This window comes from Mesocricetus auratus, unplaced genomic scaffold, assembly GCF_017639785.1.
Source record: "Mesocricetus auratus isolate SY011 unplaced genomic scaffold, BCM_Maur_2.0 Super-Scaffold_100015, whole genome shotgun sequence".
NCBI lineage: Eukaryota > Metazoa > Chordata > Mammalia > Rodentia > Cricetidae > Mesocricetus > Mesocricetus auratus.
In genome coordinates, this window is record NW_024429198.1 from 53,130,638 (window position 1) to 53,153,530 (window position 22,893).

A 22,893-nucleotide genomic window follows, 5' to 3' on the forward strand; every position below is an offset into this window, starting at 1 on the left:
AGGTTAAACAACTCAACAAAGAAGAACACATAAAGGAGACATTATGTGACAGCTTTTTGCCAGTGGAAGGTTGTCTTTTCAGACCTAAACTTCTTAGCTTACCCTACAATAGCCCATACAGTGCGAATATGCTAAAATTTAATAAATCAAAATACCATCACAGAAATAATTGACCTCTTTCCATAGCACTTAGCACTATGGGGTACCTATCTGCTATGGTAACTACAGAAGAATGACTGTCATCACTGGTCTGTGGCCTCGGGTGTCCTGCATAAAGGTTATAACTACATCTCAGAAGTTAACTTAAGCACACTGTTGGACAGTTTATCAAATTGATAAAAGGGAAATGAGTTATTTTGTGAAAAGTCATGGTTTAGTGTGTTTCTCCAGCATGGTCTTGACCCCTTTGGTCATTTCTCCTTCCTCTCTACAACTGGATTCCATGAGTTCCGCACAGTGCTTAGCTGTGCATCTTTGCTTCTGCTTCTATCAGCTACTGGATGAAGTCTCTAGGATGGCAATTAAAGTAGTAATCAATCTCATTATAAGGGAAGGGCATTTAAGGTAGCCTCTCCACTATTGCTTAGATTCTTAGTTGGGATCTTCCTTGTGAATCTTTGGACATTTCCCTAATGCCAGATTTCTCTTTACACCTATAACATCTCCATCTATTAAGGTATCTCTTTTGTTGCTCTTCCTTCTCCTCCCTCACCACATCCCCATGCTCCCAATTTGCTTAGGAGCTCTTGTCCCTTTCCCCTTCTCTGGGGGGGCCATTTGTGTCTCTCTTAAGGTCCTCCTTGTTTCCTAGCTTCTCTGGAGGTGTACATTGTAGGCTGGTAATCCTTTGTTCTACGTCTGATATCCATATATAAGTGAGTACATAACATGTTTGTCTTTTTGTGACTGGGTAACCTAACTCAGGATGGTTTCTTCTAGTTCCATTCATTTGCCTGCAAACTTCAAATTGAGTGCTGAAATCAATGAAGTAGAAACAAAGAAAAAAATAAATAGTTGGTTCTTTGAGAAAATCCACAAGATAAACAAATCTTTATCCAAACTAACCAAAAGGCAGAGACAGAACATGAAAATTAACAAAGTCAGACATGAAAAGCAGGACATAACAATGGACACTGGGGAAATCCAGAGAATCATCAGGTCATACTTTGAAAATCTGTACTCCACAAAATTGGAAAATTTAAATGAAGTGGACAATTTTCTGGGTAGATATCACTTACCAAAATTAAATAAAGAACAGATAAGCAATTTAAATAGACCTATAGCCCTTAATGAAATAGAAGCATCATTAAAGTCTCCCAACCAAAAAAAGTCCAGAGCCAGATGGTTTCAATGCAGGATTCTATCAGAAATTAAGAAGAATTAATACCAATCCTCCTCAAAGTGTTCCACACAATTAGAATCAGAAGAGTCATTGTCAAACTCTTCTTAGAAGGCTACAATTACCTTGGTACCCAAACCATACAAAGACACAACTAAGAAAGAGAACTAAAGATCAATCTCTCTTATGAACATTGATGCAAAAATATTTAATAAAAGACTGACAAATCAAATGAAATAACACATCAAAAAATCATCCAACATGATCAAGTAGGCTTGATCATCCAACATGATCATCCCAGGGATGCAGGGATCATTCAACATGTGAAAATCCATCCCATAAACATACTGAAAAAGAAAAACCACATGATCATCTCACTAGATGCTGAAAAAGCCTTTGACAAAATCCAACACCCCTTCATGATAAAGGTCTTGGAGAGATCAGGGATAACAGGAATATACATAAACATGATTAAGCAATATACAGCAAGCCAACAGCCAACATAAAACTAAATGGAGAGATACCCAATGTGTTTCCTCTATAATCAGGAACAAGACACAGTGTTCACTCTCTCCATATCTTTTCAGTATTATACTTGAAGTTCTAGCTAGAAAAATAAGACAACAACAGGAGATCAAGAGGATACAAATTGGAAAGGAAGGAGACAAACTTTCAGTATTTGCAGATGATATGATAGTTTACATAAATGACCCGAAAAATTCTACCAGGGAGCTCCTACAGCTTATAACCACCTTCAGAACAGTTACAGGATACAAGATAAACTAAAAATAAAATCAGTAGTCCTGCTATACATAGATGATAAATGAGTTGATAAATAAATCAGAGAAACATTACCCTTTACAATAACCACAAGCAGCATAAAATATCTTGGGGAAACACTATAACAAAACATGTGAAAGCCCTGTATGGCAAGAACTTTGATTCACTACAAAAATTTACAAAAATTAAAGAAGATACCAGAAAATGGAAAGATCTCCCATGATCTTAGGTAGGTAGGGTCAACATTGTAAAAATGGCAATCTTACAAAAAGCAATCTACAGATTCAACATAATTCCCATCAAAATACCAGCACAATTCTTCACAGACGTTGAAAGAACAATACTCAACTTTATGTGGAAAAACAAAAGACCCAGGATAGCTGAAACAACCAGGTACAATAAAGGATTTTCCGCAGGCATCACCAATCCTGACTTCAAGTTCTACTACAGAGCTATAGTAATGAAAACAGTTTGGTATTGGCACAAAAACAGTTATACCAATGGAATAGAATTGAAAACCCTGATATTGATCCACACCCCTACAAACACCTGATTTTTGACAAAGAAGCTAAACTTATACAATGGAAAAAAGAAAGCATCTTCAACAAATGATGCTGGCACAATTGAATGTTGGCATATAGAAAACTGCAGCTAGATCCATATCTACTACCATGCTCAAAACTTAAGTCCAAATGGATCAAAGACCTCAACATCAATCCAGCCACAGAGAACCTCTCAGAAGAGAAAGTTGGAGGTACTCTTAAACTAATTGGTACAGGAGATGGCTTCCTGAAAATAAGGCTAATAGCATAGACACTGGGATTGATAGTTAATAAATGGGACCTCCCGAAACTGAGAAGCTTCTGTAAGGCAAAGGACACAGTCAACAAGACAAAAACGGTAGTCCACAGAATGGGAAAAATTCTTCACCAGCCCTACATCTGACAGAGGTCTGATTTCCAAAATATACAAAGAACTCAAGAAACTAGTCACCAAAGCACCAAATAATCCAATTGAAAAGTGGGATATAGAAGAAAATAGAAAATTCTCGATAGAGTAGTCTCAAATGGCTGAAAGACCCTTAAGAAATTGCTTAACAACCTTAACTATCAAGGAACAGCAAATCAAAACAACACCTGTCAAAATGATTAAAATCAAAAACACCAATGAAATATTGAATTTCTAGAAGGCATCTTATCCCACAGTTCATCTACCATCCAGGAGAGTGTTGGCTAGGGCCCCCACCTTATTAAATCTGCCTCCACATCAGAAATGTAAGGAGTATCTGGAAGGCCTATTGTGCTCATATGTGAAACATCCTCCAACTCGAACATTCAGGGATGCCAGGACTTCATATCCAAGAGTTCATGTTGTGCACAACCCATAGAGACGCCATCTAAGCTTGGCCAGTGTGCCACAGACAACATGTTTGTGCAGTGGTAAGCAACAGTTACCTTCACAGTGTTCTCAGAACTATGAGTTCTGTCTTTCCCCTGGAGTCTTCCTGCTCTGAGATTTACCTGTGCAACATATTACAGCCTTTTTCTGTGAGTGTTCTGTTCCTTCACATCTAACTCACTGGTGATCATAACTCAGAACCCTGGGAGAGAATAAGCCATCCAGGCAGAATTGAATAGTTTCTGATTCTGCTGACAGTAATTTTAAATGACTTTCTCTGCCCTTGCCTTTGTGACATTGTCCTCTCTGTGAAGAATTTTATCCTTTAAATGCTTCTCTGAAGTTTTAATTTGCCTTTTACATTATGCTTTCTTACAAAAGAATTCCATGCTCCATATTGCTTTAAAAACAGTCCTCTGCTCTCACACCCTCAGAGTCCACCAACGGGGTCAGTTCCACTGTGTTGCCTGGGTGAGGTGCAAGGCCTGGTCTGCTGAGTTCTGAAGACAGTGGGGGTCCATTCTCCCACTATCACGACCCCAGGGCGAGCTCTCCCACCTGCCATAGGCAATGAGCGGTGTTGGATGAGAGCAGGCATCTCTCCCTCGCCCACTCTATCATATGGCTGATGAGGGGTCGGGCCAGACCTCTCATGCATGTTCTTGGGGCAGGTTCACCTGTGCCCTCGCCAACAGGATCATCCACATTGTGCTGCCCAGGTGAGGTACAAGACACATTCTCGCAAGTGCTGCAGCCAGTGAAGGACGGGATCAGCTCTCCTACTCCTGTGACCCTGTGAGCAGAGCAGGAACGCTAACCCTGGACGCCCACGTCTGCCATGTGGTGACTTGCGCTCCTCCTCTCTTGCCCCTTGCCACCTACAGCAGGCAAGAGAGCTGGCCCTGGGGTCAGGAGAGTGGGAGAGCTGGCTCTGCATCTCACCAGCTGCAGCACATGGGAGATACGATCCAGCACCTCACCGGGCAGCACGCTAGAACTGGCTGGGTGGAGGGGCCACAGATGAGCCAAACTTTGGAGGCATGAGAGCAGGGAACTGGCTCTGCTCCTTGCTGCCTGCTACACGGGTAAGCTAACCAGCCATAAGAATGCTGAAGATCTTACCCTGGTGGTGACGATTAGGGATGAGGAAATCTGGCAGGCTGGCAAACTCAGCTACCACCCAGGCCCAGAGTGGGCTATGAGTTGGCCCACCCCAACATCTGCCTCATCTGTGAACCGCTGGGGGAGGTGAAGGGTCCCTGAAGATTAAAAGCTGCAGGATCTCCGTGACACAAGGCAACAGCGGGATATCCAAGAGTAGTCCTAGCGAGGGCCCAGTTCCCGGGTGTAGCAAAAGCTGGAGGTCTCAAACCACACCATTGACTCATCTCAGTGAACACTTATAAGTAAAGATCATGGGCTAAAGGTGCGTCTCACTATGTCACACTACAGCTTCCATACCAAGACTTTTGTTTGCTTGGTTTTAGCTTTTGTTTTTATTTTCAGCTTAATTTTATTTTAGGAAGGGGGGTTGCAAAACCAGAGGGAGGATATGGAGGAACAGGATGAAAAGAATCAGGACACATGATGTGAAATCCACAAGGAACCCATAAAATAAATAAAAAAAGACAAGACAGTGCTCTGCCCCCTTAGCAGAATCCTGCTCCGCTCACTCCTCCCTATGATTATGTCTGTGCCTGCAATCAGCCAGTCTCAGGTCCTACTGTCACAAGTTCTGTCCCAGTAGACCAGGCTACTTCCCCTGCGGTACCGTTAGTTAATGCTAATATATTATAGACTTTGCAAAGGACACGGTGTGAACTTAGCACCCACAAGTGCCAAGATTTTTACCATGCCCCCTTTCTTCCCAATCTACTGATTCAGTCATGGTCTTGTGATAGGTGGGACTTAAAATACTATGGATCACTGTTACAATGGTGAAGTCAATGCATTCTCAGAGTTACTCATAAGTGGAGGAAACTGGAGTGAACACCATTGCCTGGTTCCACCACACAATTGCTTTGGGTCTTTGCTGAGGCCTGCCAAAGCTTTGAACAATGACAGCCTCCTACGCTCCAGAGGTGACTTTAAAACCAGACATTCAAAGCTTCTAATATCTGACTTTGGATTTACATTTAGTATTCTTACTTTCCCAGTCAGCTGCTAATGAAATAAGAAGAATTCTACTTGCTATTTAAGATATACTCAAATGGACAGATGAAAATAAACTCCATTTAAAAAGCAACTTATATTCTAGGCCTGGAGTTACATTATTACATGAACAGCTGCAAAATCAGGGTTTTGTTTAAGATGAAAATTTATAAACTCAGCTTCCAAAATAAGTTTCAAAACTGTGTCTGAGGCCTGGGGAGATGGCTCATTTGGAAAAGTGCCTGCCAGGAGCATGAAGACAAATGCAGATTTTCAGAGCCCACACAAAAATCCAGGCACAGCGGAGCATGTCTGAAACCCCAGCACTGGCGCTGGAGTGGAGACAGGTAGACCAGTAGCCAGTCTAGTGAAAATAATGAACTGCAAGTTCACGAAAAGACAGTCTCAAAAAGCTGAAGGTGGGAGGGGCTCAAGGAATGATACCCAGTGTTGACCTTAGGCTTACTCCACACATATACAGACATTTGATATGTACACCCACATGCACAAGTGTATCTGTTTCCAGAAGTACATACAATGCATACACACACGTGCGCGCACACACACACACACACACACCACCACCACCACCATCACAAGCACCTCACAAACATGTATCTCCTCACAAAATTTGTGATTGAGCAGAAGCACAGTTGTTCATAGAAATCAAATACTAGAGACAGGCAGCAGAGCCCTTCATCTCTGTGTGCATAATGAACACAGATACTTAATTATCCCTGCCCCAGGGACGGAACCCTCTGGGAAGAGTCAAGTTTCCAGGTTCCTTATCAAAATGACAGGGCTGCAAAATATATTTATCAATTTGTCAGCTCTGTATAAAACTGCATATGAATAAACACTGTTTGTTACTGTGGCCTTTCTCCCTTTTTGTTTGCAGTGTTCATAAGAACAATTAAACTGGGGTTGTAATACAGTGTCCGTTGTAAACAACTGCAGACAATGGAAGTGGTTTCTCTGACATGTAGGGAGCTAAGGAAATGGAGAAGACAGCCTACAGAAGCCGTCAATCTCAGCAGAGAAGGGACCCTCTCACTCCCACTCATACCCCTCACAAAAAGATCAGTTTTGTAAGTTAGCCTTGGAATCAGACAATAGCTAACTTATTGTTAATAATCTAATTATTCCATATAGGTTTGGCCATATGCATTCTTGAATTTTTCAGTAATGCTCCATTCTAAAAAAAGATACAGTGGTTATATGTCCAGAGCATAATCAAGAATTCATCCTGCTGAATCTCTTCCCTGGTACTTATGCAGAGACACAAACACATACACACAGATACACGGACACATGCATGCACAAGAACACATTGCACATGCATGCTTAAGGAGACACGTTCACACTTGCATAAGTGCACACAATATGTGTAAGAACACTTTCACATATGGACACAGAAGTGTACCCTCAAACATACAGTTGACACATCCAGAAACACACACATATACAGGCACATACATAGAGGATATACAGACATACAGGCCATTGTAAAAGCACAATGTACAGACATATACAAGGAGCCACACTCAACTGTATATACATGAACATAACTAGACAAGTGCACACTGTAACTTAAACAATAAGAAAATATAGAGGCACAATGACATACACACACATACATTCATCAGCATACATATGTGCAGAGACATGAGCACTCAAAATATAATTGCACAGGCAAAAAGAAATGCATAGAGAAGTACAAGGAGATACAACACATGTATACAACTGTGCACATGTAAGCACACACTTGTCCAGAAACACGCCCCCAGGGATGCTAGCATGCACTCACAACCACAACATTCACACCCCAGCAAGAACTTACAGGACACAGTGACATCTATGTGCACACATGAGCACATGCATTCTGCTTACACATGCTCACACACGTACAAACACATGTCCATAGAGGCCCAGCCATGTATGTCCTGCACACTCTCATGTTCCCATATGTGTGCACTCAGGGGAGAGCTGTCTGTCTTCCTATGGCTGTTTCAGGTCACTAAGCTTCCGAGCATAAGCTCATTTTCACTACTGAAAACTAGCATGTTCTGCCTGTGTCCTCTCAGTGCCTCCGGGAGCTCTCACTCACTGTTTCTCCCGCTGCTCTCTCCCACCTCAGCTGCAAAGCCAAATCTCTCCTTTAAAAGAATACCTGATCTTGAACTGGGCAGCATCTAGATTTTCCTGACTTGGGAGCCTGGTTTTTCTCATCTCACCCAGATGCACAGGACAGGGCAGAGCCCTTGGGACTTGCTTCCTTCACAGGGCACTGTCCATGGTAACCTTCTCACTTCCTTCTCTCACCCTGAATAGAAAGTGGAGCAGCTGCTAGAAAATTAGGTCTATTTTCTCCCTGGCCTAGGGCATGGAGTGTGTGTGATCCATCTTTGTATCCATAATGCCTAGCAAAGGACCCACCATATAACACAATACAGTGAGGCTGACAGTGAGAGCCCAGCCAGTCTTTTGGTTCAATATCTGAGGTTTGTGCAGTAACACACAGGAGCATGTACTTGGGTGTCAGATAGGATGAGCAGTCATGTAACACAGTATCTTTCTATCTTCTTGGAAAAAAGCCAATTTATGATCTCTTATGCATTAAAAGATTATTTTTGAAGACAGTAAACACTGTGTAAAAAGAACGTAAGGAATGTCATGTCCTCCAAAAGTGCCTGGGCTTTGAAGATGGTTTGAACTTCTTATCAACTGATAGTGCCTGGACTTCTTCTAGTAAATCATCTTTGTTGTTGTTATTGCTTTGTCTTTTGGTGTTTTTGTTTTGTTTTGCCTTGCTTTGATTTTTTATATTTGTTTATTTTTAACTATGTATATGTGTAAAGGACATGGTGGTTATATCCATGGACGTCAGTGGTGGCCATCTGTACTTGGAGTTATAGGTAGTTATGTGGAATATGACAAGTGTTAGGAACTTATGCACAGCGTGCTATGCACTCTTAATGTTGAGCTATCTCTCTATTCCTTCTAGTTAGGTTTCTAAATATTTCTCCAAGCATTTTATTCTCCCATGTAAATTGAGATAGTTACTATTATAGAAGCTTTGTTATTCAAGTAATAAACAGCATAGTTGCTGCTAGTTTTGATACTGGAGGCATTAACAATGCAATAGGCATGACTGAAGACATATAGCAATGCTGGTCATGGTCATGCTGGTATCATCAGTTACTGTCATGAGAGCCACAGAATAAAGAACAAATGAAGGGAGGGAGGGGTGAAGGCAAATTAACAGGGACATAAGATAGCCAGATAGCCAGTCTGTGAGCTACCACTTAGAGTCACCACATTCTGCCATTTGGACACTCAGATCCACTGCAGTAATAGACATTACTAAGTGTGGATCACCAGCCCTTACTCCAGGTCTAGAGTGTCTAGGATAGCAGATGCCTCATCTCAGAACAGGCTATGGTGTGCATAGAATTCCCCATAGGCACATGTATTAAAGTATCGATCTCATGTGGCTCTGGTGTGCATAGAATTCCCCCATAGGCACATGTATTAAAGTATTGATCTCATGTGGCTCTGGTGTGCATAGAATTCCCCATAGGCACATGTATTAAAGTATTGATCTCATGTGGCTCTGGTGTGCATAGAATTCCCCCATAGACACATGTATTAAAGTATTGATCTCATGTGGCTCTGGTGTGCATAGAATTCCCCCATAGGCACATGTATTAAAGTATCGATCTCATGTGGCTCTGGTGTGCATAGAATTCCCCCATAGGCACATGTATTAAAGTATCGATCTCATGTGGCTATGGTGTGCATAGAATTCCCCCATAGGCACATGTATTAAAGTATCGATCTCATGTGGCTCTGGTGTGCATAGAATTCCCCCATAGGCACATGTATTAAAGTATCGATCTCATGTGGCTCTGGTGTGCATAGAATTCCCCATAGATACATGTATTAAAGTATTGATCTCATGTGGCTCTGGTGTGCATAGAATTCCCCCATAGGCACATGTATTAAAGTATTGATCTCATGTGGTAGTGTTAATTTGGACATAATGAACATTATAAGTTGTGGGAACTAGTTAAAGGAAGAAGATCTCAGAGGAAGGGCAGGTAGAGGTTATATCTGCACCCCTTGGCTGTTTGCTTCCATTTTGGCTTCATTGAATTGAATAGCTCTGCTCCAACATCTTCTTCTCTCCACAATATAAAACTTTTCACATCACAAGCTAATATCATATAACTATTTCTCCTGACTTGAAAATATTCCCTACTTGGAGGCAATGGAATACTCATAAGACTCGGGAAATAAAGTCACAAGTCACAGAAAACTCCTGGAACTTACAAGATTAAGGAAGCTGATCCCCAGTGTTGTATAAATACTAAGAGATGAGACTGTGGCCACCTAACTGGCATCAAGTTGTACAGAGAACTCTAGGGATACAGTTCTCATGAGCTGTTGTCCATGCTGAGGTGGACATGCCAGCAATGCAATGAGTCATCTATGCTTCTGTAAGCAATTCAACCAATTCACTAGTTCACTAGTCTAGAGGTAAGTGTAATCTTTTTTTTCAGGCTTGTACTCAGTGTCTTATCTGGGCTATCCCCAGGAAAAGTCACACAACTACCAAATGATCTTTCCTCTCTGTCTGGTATTTTGGTCATTGCACAATGGCAACTCATAGAGAATACAATTCCTTTATTTATATATATATATATATATCAATAAATCAATCAATCATCTGTTCAGTTATTTCTATGTGGTGTGTGTGGGTGTGTGTGTGCCAACATGGCATGGTGTGCGTGTGCCAGTCAGAAGATAACTTTCAGTCAGAAGATAACTTCCAGTCTTTCCTTCTATTGTGGGCACAAGGGATAAAACTCAAGTAGTCAGGCATGTGCCACTAGTACTTTTACCCACTCAGCCATCTTGCCAGCTCTACTATATAATTATTATTCTGGTTAAAAATACCTCAAAAGTATACGGCAATTCATGTTTGACATAATAAACCCAACTATAGAGCCCTTATATCAAATTACACTAATTACTTCTTATACTTCAGTCTGGCCATGTCATTTAATTTTTTTAATATTTTTTCATTTAAATTAGAAACAAGCTTGCTTCACATGTCAACCCCAGCTCCCTCTCCCTCCACTCTTCCCCCTGATACCCACCAACTCCTCCCAACCCCTCACCCAATCCCCACTCCACTCCCCAGGGAGAATGAGACCCTCCATGGGGGGTCTCCAAAGTCTGTCATATCATCCAAGGCAGGGCCTAGACCCTCCCCCATGTGTCCAGGATGAGAGTGCATCCCTCCATATGGAATTGGCTCCCAAAGTCCACCGTATGCCAGGGGTAAAAACTAATCTACTACCCGAGGCCCCATAGATTGCCAAGGCCTCCTTACTGACACCCAAATTTATGGAGTCTGGATAAGTCCCATGCTGGCCTCTCAGTCAAGGGTCTATGAGCTCACCCTTGTTCAGGTCAGCTATTTCTGTGGGTTTCCCTAGCCTGGTGTTGACCCCTTTGCTCATCACTCCTCCCTCTCTGCAACTGGGTTCCAGGAGTACAGCTCAGTGTTTAGCTGTGGGTGTCTGCCTCTGCTGCCATCAGCCACTGGATGAAGGCTCTAGGATCTGGCCATGTCATTTAACCTCTCTGAAAATGTCCACATGGGGAGCCAAGAAGATAATACTTACCTTTCTGGCTAATGAATTAATTAGAGAATAAAATTCAAAATGCCTTGTGGTATATGGTAGCAATGACTGAATGATACCCTTTTATATATTTAACCATTTTTTATCCAATAAATTATTCTTAATAATCCTTCCAGATACAGATTCTAATCCAGCAAGGGTATAATTATCACATTCATAATGCATTCTGCACATGTCAGAACTCAGGAGAGATACTAGTTGTGAGGAAACCAGGAGGCTCACTGCCTCCCTCCCTGGACAACCACAGCAGCATCAGCCCAATACCTGACTCTTCTAAGCTGTCAGTCTCCTTACTCCTGGGAGCTGGGATGTGAAGAGTGTAAACTAACTTAAAAGTTTAAACCTCAATGAATATTCTCCATAACAAAAACAAAGGTAGCTAGAAAGTATTGAGGAAACATTTGTAATAGCTGGAGTCTGATGCTCTCATCATAGAGACTTTTTCTCCTCTAGAAGGATCTCCCCCATTTCCTGAGCATGATGATGTCATTTTTATCAGCCAAGTCCTGACCTGGCCATCAAAACGTCTGTATCGCATTCTTTCTTCCAAAATGAGTTATGGGGATGGAGAGATGGATCAGTGGTAAAGAATACTTGTGCTCTTGCAGGGGACATGGGTTCAGTTTCTACAACCACACGGCAGCATACAACCATCTGTAATGCCAGTCCCAGGGTACCCAATGCCCTTTTCTGGCCTCTGTAAGCACCCCATGCATGTAATACACAGACATGCAGGGAAACACTCATGCACATAAAATATATAAATCTTTTTAAAAGATGAACTGTAGATAAACATATAAATTTTCTCCCTATGCTGCTAGTCTAGCACTCACTGATGCTTAAGGGGGTGGTGCACAATGAGTACTGCAATCTTATTAACAAAAGGCGGTCATTTAAATAAAAAGCAAAGCTATGAAGAAGCTACTAGTTCTCTTCCCTGTTCTTATTTTCCTCATTCCCTTCATCCTGGTGCAAACCTGAGGACTTGGATCAGGGAAGCCTGCCTTGAATTCGCAGGTCTCAGAAAGCAGAAATTTCCCCCTGGGGCCATGCGCTATTTCTGAATTTCATGTCCCCTCCTCAGAGCTCCAGCACCATAACTGCACCTTCTCCTCCAGCCCAGACTCTGACGCACACAAGCAAGGCACCTACAGTGGGAAACTATAGCCTAGCAAGCATTGTGCCACATTCCTATGATGCCAGCACACGGAAGACAGAGGCAGGAATTACAGGTTTAAAGCTAGCCTCTGATGCATAGGGAGTTTAATGAAGTTATTCAGAGCCCCATAGCAAGTCTTTGAGTCAAATGTACAAATTCCAGCCAGTGAAATGTCTCAGTAGATAACGGCACTTGCTGCCAAGCCTGGTGACTGGAGTTCAGTCCCTAGAACCATCGTGGTAGAGAGAGGTTATCAATTCTGACCTTCTGGAATTGGTATGTAAAATAAAATTGTTTTCCAGGGAGGGTGAGACCCTCCGTGGGTGATCTCCAGAGTCTGTCATTTCATTCAGAGCACCGTCGAGACCCTCCCACAAGAGTCCAGACTGAGAGAGCATCTCTCATTGTGGGATGGGCATCCAAAGTCCATTAGTATGTCATGGATAAATATTGATCTGCCCAAAGTCCCATAGATTGCTTAGGCCTCCTCACTGACACCCACATTCAGGGGGTCTGCATCAGTCCTATGCTGGATTCCCAGCCATCAGTCTGGGGTTCAAGAGCTCCCCCTTGTTCAGGTCAGCTGTTTCTGTGGGTTAAACAAGCCCAGTCTTGACCCCTATTTGTAGTTTTAATATCCTCATCTCATGAGCCCACCAGTCCCTTGTGTGATGTTTATACATCCTGCTTTAGGTTGGTGAGAAGAGAGGGCCAAGAATTCCCCAAGCAAGGCTCCCGAATGTGCACCAGAGGAGCAGTAGCAAGAAGACATCAGAAATGTCATCAAGCCAGCGTCCTGTTGCTCAGAAGGAGGCAGACTTTGCCAGCCTTCACTTCTGCATCCCGGGGGCAGCCAATGCATCAGCAGCATGAAGGCCCTTTGCAGGCTTCCAAAGCAGAAGGCAAGTGACACAAGGTGAGGTTGAGAGGACATTCTTTTTCTCTAAGATCAGAGACACCTAAGGAGTGAATTGATTTTATTAACTTCATATTTTGAGCAACCATTTTCAAAAAAAAAAAAAACCCAAGAACCTAAGCCATTTCACTAAAGGCACGACCAGAGCGCCACCATGTGGAGAAGCCTTCAAGGATTCATAAGAACTCTAGAGGTTTGCATACTAAGAGCCAGTGGTAAATTAAGGCAATTGGTAGCCTGATGAAAACGGTCAGAAAAAAAGCAGCCAAGAAAACAAGTGTCTTTAAAAGTTTCTGAATACACTTTATATTGTTTTTAATCAATATATTTATATAAGGTGTGACAATGACTCCCAATTCTAGGTTATGGCACACACACACACACACACACATTTATACACACACATTTGTGGCATGTTTAAAGCAGTTATTTTATTCAATCGCCTGTGTTATTTTCAAAACTAGAGCAACATAGTCAGAACAAGCCCCATAACACAGAGACATGGAGAAGTGTTTTGTCTGGTTATGAAAAGCCCCATTTATTCAAATCCATCCAGACATCTGCTAGTCTGTAAGCATTGTCCATAGAGGTGTTGGTAGTTTCAGATTTGCTTGAGTATAAGGTCGTAGTTCTAGTTTTTATTGTTTAGCACTCAATTCTTAAATTATAATAATCATTTCTAATGATGCTATGTCCTTTTATTGCTCTGCAGTAGGTTTTAATTCTGGAGAAGAATGCTTAAATTTCTTTGCATAGCGTTTCTGACCCATTTTCACCAGGGAGCTTGACTCATGATGGCACCACTACTATAATGTAATGGAAATGGATTTCCCAAAATGTAGGGGACAAGCAGTGGATAGGAAGCATTCTGTCATTTCAACCTTAGCCCACCCAAGTCATTCCTGCAGAGCAAAAACATGGCATGTGTGCAATGGTTTTGAATATCTGCTTGCTGATGTATACTGAGCATCCTTCTGCACTCTCCAATGCCCTCTGACCATTGGGTAGTAAATCAGCATGGTTTCATCAGTGATCAACGTCACTGAAGTCGCCTGACGTCGGTTGAAAGTTCCACAGAGAAGATACCAATCTCAGAACCACCCCAATGTCAATGCACTTGTGTAAATTTTTAGATTTATTTATAAGAGTGTTTGCGTGTGTGCATCCATGTGTACTAAGTATGTGCCTAATGCTACCAGAAGACAAAGAGGGCATCAGTTCCCCTGAAAGTGGAGTTGCAGATGATTGTAAGCCACCATGTAGATGCTGGGAACCAAACCCAGGTCCTCTGTCTGAGCAGTATGTGTTGTTAACCTTTGAGCTGTGTTGATCTGAGCGTCAATTCCCACATCTCCAGTGTTAGACACCGACCAAAATGGGGGCTTTGATCTTCAGTATTAGACACAGACAAAAATGGAGACTTTTGTCTTCTTTCCACATCAATGAAACATGCAAGAATCAAGGCATCCACAAAGTCACAAATGTACAGGCCATTGTGCCCTTTCTAAGAAAAAGCATGTGTCTGAAGATGCTTTATCAATTGTTTTCTTTGATGTTCTGTGTTTAAATAATCTTTGCTCAATTTCCCCCTTTCTTTGAGGCTTTGTGACTGCTTCTTCTTTTGATATTATCAATCTATTTATAGGTGGGGAGGGGACTTGTGGTCAATGTACTAAATTAAAGAAATAAATGCTATTGTTAGTCTAATCTCTTCACTTATCACTGCAATGAAAGTACAAACAGGTGGTTACTACCCTTCTACTGTGTCTTTATATGCCCTTGAACATTTAATTATCTAGGCACCACTATTTGGCTGAGAACCTGTGGTTATACAAGTCATAGAACCAAAGGGAGAACCTACTACTTATATACTGCTGAATGTACACACTACTCAACTGACTCTTACTGGCTTATTGTTACATCCATAGATCAATGCATCTGCCTTGCCTCATCTGAGAAGCATCGATTTGCAACAGATGATGTTTAACACTACGACCCACAACTGGCCAAGGTGCATGCTCAGTCCTGAATGTAAAATACATGCAGCGTTCTTCCTAAAGCAAAGGATCACTGCGGGAAAAGAAGCAGAGTGTTAGAGTCACGGCTGTAGACAGCTACAGGAAACATTATCTACTGGACACCACAGAGTAGCTGCTCATTATGAGCTCTCAGTGGTTGCAACTCTCTATACAAAACTCAAGCAAGCCCAAACTCATCCAAAACCCAGCAAGGAGAGGGGAGGTGGGCACACAATCCCCCCAAACTATGGAACTATTGACAATTGACAGCTGTTGGGAGAGAGAGAGAGAGAGAGACAGAGACAGAGACAGAGACAGAGAGAGTGTGAGAGAGAGACGTAGAGGCAGAGACATACAGAGAAAAGTTTCTCTAGGAGTGTAGTCTCTAGTAAATTTATTGCTCTATAATAGAAAAATCACACATCCAAGACCATTTGGACAGCACAATTGGTCTTGAAGGATGCAAAAACAAACAAACAAAGCCCTTTAAAGAGACCACATACTTCCAGGAATATCGCCATTACTTGAAACTTGTTCTATATGAGCTTGTCAGGAAATTCTTCCCCACCATATGCCAAATTCATTTTAAAACTCAAATTACCAGTCTCAGGGAATTGGAAATCAGATCTTGTGCACATTTTCCCTATTTACTTAGTAGCATATGCTATAAATAGGCTATATAATAAAAGTTGGAATATTTTAAGGCAAAAATAAATATTCTTGAAAAGCATAGGGCTGTATAGATTTGAAATATGCTTGCTCACCCAACAAAATTTGAGTTTTTTTCCTGTATAGTGTATATTTAGAATAATCAAATTGTGGTGTTTCAAAAATATTCTGGTTATACAAGACCAGAGGACTACATGTGGAGCTCTGTACAAGTACAACAAATGTATACAGATTCTACCCAGCCACATAGTCCCATAGCACTGTAAAACTGATGTGAACCTTTCATCTTCAGACCAAACCGTGACCCAAGAGTATCAGTCTGTATTTTAGACACAGCATGGTGTCTACACTCTTATTAATTTTGAGAGCAACAATAGATAATGCTGTGTAGATGTAGGAGCCAGACTTGAGAATGAAGGTGGAAAGCACGAATCAGAATGAACTTCAGAGACAAGTGTTCAGCTATGTTAAGGAACTTGTGAGATGACTCGATTGATAAAGTTATTGCTGCACCAGCATGAGGACCCATAGGAAAAAATGCCAGGCACAGTAGCAGCATTATGCTTGTAAGGCCAGTACTGGGTAGGTGGAGACAAAAAAATCCCTCTAGGGTTTGCTGGCCAGCTAGCCTAACCTAGTTAGTGAGTTCTTGGTCCACCTATGTGGATACCATGTGAATATACAACCATACACACAGGTACACCTGAACACAGAAACACACACATACAGAGAGAGAGAGAGAGAGAGAGAGAGAGAGAGAGAGAGAGAGAGAGAGAGAGAGAGAGAGAGAGAGAGAAAGTCAGGAGTTCAGAGAACACAAAAGATGGAAGGAAGAGGGAAAGAGGGAGAGCTTTCAGTTCCTGAAGGCATGGGATTACAGAAGAAGGGCAATTCCACTTTTAATTGGAGGGAACAACCAAAAGAAAACAAAAATATGACCATCACTCATATTAACGATGAGGTACCAGGAAACCGTTACTTGTTAAGCAAGGCAGTTGTTCTTAAGGACAGAGCCCTATCTATACCCACACATCTTCAAAGGGTCATTTCCTCTATTTTCAGCCAAAACTTTATCACACAAACTGGTAGCTACAGGGACATTCTTGTCTTCCATTTTCGTCTCCAAACTGGATTCCAATCATGATATCAAACTATCTCCACCTCCACCTCCTCCGTGTGTCCAGGTTCACTTTGGTCAAGAATGCTTCTGCTTTGAAAATGACTTCCTTACATGCTGCAAATAACAAGCATCTCTCTTGACATAGCTCTTGACTGTGCTTGTTTAAGCTTTGCACTCACTGAGATGACCACTCATTGTGTTAGGCTACACTGCTTCTATCTTTTTTGTGTTGAAAAAATACTTAAATACACACATTTGCATTAGGGTTGCTTCCTAGGACACAGTCTTTACTGACATAACATTTTAACACATGGAAACTACTACCCTGGCGTTTTCGCCTCTTTTTCTCCTTGTTTTTGTGTCCAGGAAAATCCTGTATGACAGATATAAACGAGAAGTCTGTCAGTGGACACTCCTAGTGTAACCGTGACATTTGTAGCAGCAAACACACGAGGTATATGATTCCTCCAGGACCCTCAGAAGGATTTGGCAGGAAGCCAACCCCACAGAGACATCCTTTTTTTATTTTCTTTTGTAATATTCACCTGCAAAGGAAAGACAAGGAGTACTGCAATTCAAAAGCAAAGACCTCTGTACACTGGTTACATTTTTGTTAGCACATAAAGCTTCATCAAACAAAGCGTCCATAGTTTTTGTTTTCCTGGCAGCTGAAATCACAAGCTCTTCCTGACATTCAACGGTTTGTAACATTCTTAAAGGCTAAAGGAAGAAATAAATCAACAACATTCAACCGATTGGTGGAACACTGGGTGTGTGATGCAGGAAAGGACCCTGGGAACACCTGTGCTGTGAGCCCTGTGGGACATCTCAGACCCCAGCTGATCTGTGTGTTAAAGTGAGATTTGAAGTCCCTGGAAACCCTCTCTGCCACCCCCCTCCCATCCCTCTCTGAGAAAGAACACAGTTCTAGCCCCATTCTGAACCAATTAGCCTCTAAAATAAAATAATCAGGAAGAAGGGGACTTGAACCGACGTGTGGTGAAAGCTTCTAAGATAGAACTAATTGCTAAACTCAGCAGGAGCTACCTAAGCCTACAACAATAAAGGGAACAAGTACCTGGGTATACCCCAGATAATGCCATCCATAACCTGAGCCAATGCCCAGATTTTTGTGCAAAGAAGAGCTCCCAGATGACTTGGACTCAGCCAGGCTTAAGAACCATTGGTCAATTCTGTTCTCCCCACATTTAATGAGAAATACAAAAAGCCTTTTAAGATAAAAATGAAATTCTCCAGTTTCTCAATGTAAGGCATAGTTATGTCCATAATTTCATGAGTCTGTCTAAAAAATACTATATATCTATTTAAGTAGTTAGACTTAGGTTGGTATCTCATTTAGAAAAGTAATTAATTCACTAGAAAAAATTTCAAATATCCTTTCTTTTGCTGCTGAGGGCTAGATTCAACTGAGGTTATCACTGAGGCCCTGATGTTTGGAGGAGGAACATGGCTCCTTCTCCAAAACAGAGAAAATGAGTGGCAGAGCCAGAAACTGCCTGGGGACAGGGCCTTGGTGAAGCTACCACTTCAGATCCTTAGAACTCAACTTTTTCCCCCTAAGAGGCTGTGGTTGTCAGTCCCAAGGCCACTGTGTGCTTAGGCAAAGATGTTCTTGAGATACCCAATGTGCCTTGTGCAACATTGTTTGATTAGCCTCTCACTGCCTTAATCACATTCTGCAGTAAATTTTTTTGATGACACTGTCCTCCCACCCCTCCCACAGAAATAGTATAAAAGATGCTGTACTCCTTAACAAACTTACCTGGTATAAGGTATAGCTTGTGCAAGACTTCCTGAATCCACAAGATCTTGGTCTCTGATCCCCCAACCCCTCTCCCCCAGCAGCCTGCCACTGAAGAATGATCTGCTGGTCCTGGTCGTTTTGCTGTATTTATATTTCATCTTGAAAGAAGTATGTAAATATAACAGTATAAAATGTAAGGATGTATCATCCTCAAATGGGGTATGCTGTCTTATGTTTCCCCAGTGTTATGTGACACTGTGACATAATATTTGACATGAATAGTTAAGGGAGAAAGGCTTTATTTGACTCATGGATTCAGAGGGCTCAGTCAATGGTTTGGGTTCCACGAGCTTGAGGAGAACGTCATGGTGGAGGAGCAGTGTGGAGGAACAGAGTTAGTCACCTCATGGTAACTACTGAGCACGGAACATGAGAGAAAGAGACCGGGAATGATATACCACAACACCCTGTCCTCCTACAGGCCTACTCACTCTAGCTAAGCCTGCCTCCCAACATTTCTTCAACTTCTCCACAAAGCTCGCATACCTAAGGACCAAGAGTAAAATGTGAGCCTTTGAGGGATTTTTCATAGCCATTCCATAACAACTCAGATAGATTTTATTATTGCATGGGAAAATAAAAGATAGGGCAAAATGTTAAATTACACTTTTTCTCCAACAGGCTCTGTTTATATGGCATTTTCTCTTCCTTCAAAATAAACCCTATCTCATGTTTACCATCCAAGAAATTCACAATTTGTACTTCCAAAACATGTCTATTAATATTATCAATATATTATTTTTACACTTAAAATTTAGATCACAATGTAACTTTTTAATACCTTAATTTTCTGAAAATTTCATCATCTATTCATGTTGTAGATGCATATACCGAATTATGTATTCTGAGCCTTGCATGGGTATCCTATTTTTAAGTATACCACTAAATGATATCTGAATTTCCTAATTTCAACATAAATTATTGAGCGCACAAAGAAGACTTCTGAACAATTGATATATTTCCTCACTATCATATATGCACAAAAATTTCTTCAAGTATTTGATATTAATTGGAAAACTGAAATAATTTTCAAACTTGCCAGTTAGTTTCTAATTATTCTCCAAATACCAAATAATATTTATTTAAGGACAAGTCTCACTGTGTGTCATCCCTGACAGGGCTGGTGCTCATTCTTTGATTCAGCCTACTTTAGAACGTGCAGCAATCCTCCTGCCTCATCCTCCCGAACACTGGGACTTCGGGCACGTACTTCCATACCAATCATCTGATTAATACTTTACTCATGTATATAATGGTGTGTAATTCCACAAAACTTTGCCAATGCTGACATTACCTGTCTCTTACAATGTCAATCTATTTCAGCTGTTATAACAAACACTTTATTAAACATTTTTGACATTGACCATATTTTTATGTTTATTATGCACTCAGGATTTCCTAGAACATGTGAATGCTTAGAAAAACTTTCACGTGAGAAATGCCTACAACAAATACTTGTTCCCTTTTTAGATGAGCTCTTTCATCTAGTGAGCATTTATTGCCAAAAATCAATAAATTTATTTAGGGCAAGAATTTACCATAAGAGGATTCTGAAATCAATGAAATGAAAATACCAAGTCCCTTCACAATAAAGCATACAACTTACTGAACTTCTTAAAGGTGACAATATGATATTATGCCAAAGTGTGCAATCTTTGCTGTTGAGCAATGAGGTTTTAAGTGGTAGCTCCAGCATTCATAGCTGGATGAACTTCTTAACCTCTTTCAAGAGTATACACAGTAGTGATAATAAAAGAGTTCAACAGTTGAAGTTTAATTTGTATATGCAAACCTGCATTTAGTACAAATTGTGGAACATAGTTGATAATTGTGTGTGTTTTGTTATAACAGTCATGATGTTGTTGATTGGTTGTAAAAAATTGATGGTGATTGTAACCAACTACATTCCCCACCCAAACAGATTATAGATGGAGATTGTTAAGCCAGGTCAGATGCATGCAGCAAGGATATGAACTCATGCAGTGAAAAATTAGGAATAACCTTTTTTTTGTTTTGTTTCATTTTTTAAGACAGGGTTTCTCCCAGTAGACCTGGATGTCCTAGAACTCACTGTGTAGACCAACCTGGCCTTGAAATCAGAAATCTGCCAGGCTCCCAGTGCTGGGATTAAAGACATATGCCATGACTTCCAGGCCAGAAATAACTTCTTAATCACAACGAATGAATACCAATGGAATGTCAGTGTCACCATCAGCGTATCTCTGCCACATTCTTTTTTGGTTGTGTTTTAATTGTTTTGTTGTGTTCTTCTCTATGTGGTATTCTGCTGGATATTTTACTTACATTTGTATTATTTCACTTACACTCTTACAGTGATCCATGAACTTTTATTTTATTCCTATTTTACATATGAAGCAACAAGGAAACATCAACTCATGTTCCCAAAGTCAAACAGCTACTAACAAAGCCTGGATTTTACTCCACACTTTTGTGGTTCTGAAATCAGTATTGTTTCTATTATAAAGGTGTCACAATTTGGCTATCTACAAAAGGACATTTACTATTATACCCGTAGATCAATGCATTTCTCAACATTATTTTGAAAAGAGTCTATTTACCGTAGATGGGGATGAATTCCCAAAGAGCAGAGAGCAAGAGACTGCCCAGTCCTCAGCCCTTCAGAGAACACAGGTGCCGCACACCTCTTCCTCCCAAGCCTCGGGGATCATCATGGAAGAGGGAGCAGATAGAAAGTCAGAACTGGGGATGACCGATGACTCGAAGGACACTTTATCTTCTGGACATAGCAGGGCAGCTGCACATATGAAGTCGCAACAGTTACAACAGTGTGTACAAAACATGTCCAAGCTCAAGCTACACTAAATTCCAGTGTGGAGAGAGGATGTAAGAACACCTTCACAGCACTAGCACTGAGGATATTGGCAATTGTTAGCTGCTGGTAGAGGGAGAGGTTGTTTTCTCTGAGCTTGGTAACTTGATCATTCTCCAGTTTAAGACCACAAATTTGTGCAGTGTAAGTTGTTCTTGAAGGTTGAAAAGGACACAAAGATGGATGGGTAGGGAACAGAGAGTAGATCTGAAAAGAGAGGAAGGGGTTAAGTATGATCAAAACACAGTACATGAAACTCTTAAAACTAGTTCAATTTAAAAAGATAAAATGTTTCAATTTGATAGAGAACTTCATTTTCTGGGAATCTGATGGCCTAAGCTCTTATGCCATGTCTTCTCTGAGATAAACACTGTCAATTTGTTAATGTCTTCCTTGTTTATAAAATCTTATGCTGAGATCCTTTGAATATTTTCCATGAACCTTGCCTCATTTAATTACTGAAGTTGGCATGCAGAGGTTTTGGTAATTTTGAGAATTTAGTGGGAAATTTGCCAAGTGTCTTTTACATTCTGAATTCTCATTTAGCTTGTCAATGCCATAATTACCTTGTTAGGAGCTGAATTACTGGACTTGCGTTTAATGTGTTTTCTGATGTGAACAATGGACCTTTTCTGTGGTCCCTTTATTTCTGACTTTCTACATTTTCTGTTTGTATAATTCATTTTATGAGTATCTTAGTAATTATTACTATTATCAAGTGTGGGTAGTGTGTTCTAATTGTTTGATTTTTAAATTCAAGGCACTTTAAATACATGCATTTAGTTAAAAATTTCAAAGCTCTTCTAGAATTATCCAAGAAAATAATTATATGCAGGCAACAAGAGTTTTGTGTACTTATAATCTTATTTCCTATCTCTAGTCATGACTCCAGCATAAACATTTCACTGATAAGTCTGGAGAGATGGTTCAGCAGTTAAGATCACTCACTCATACTA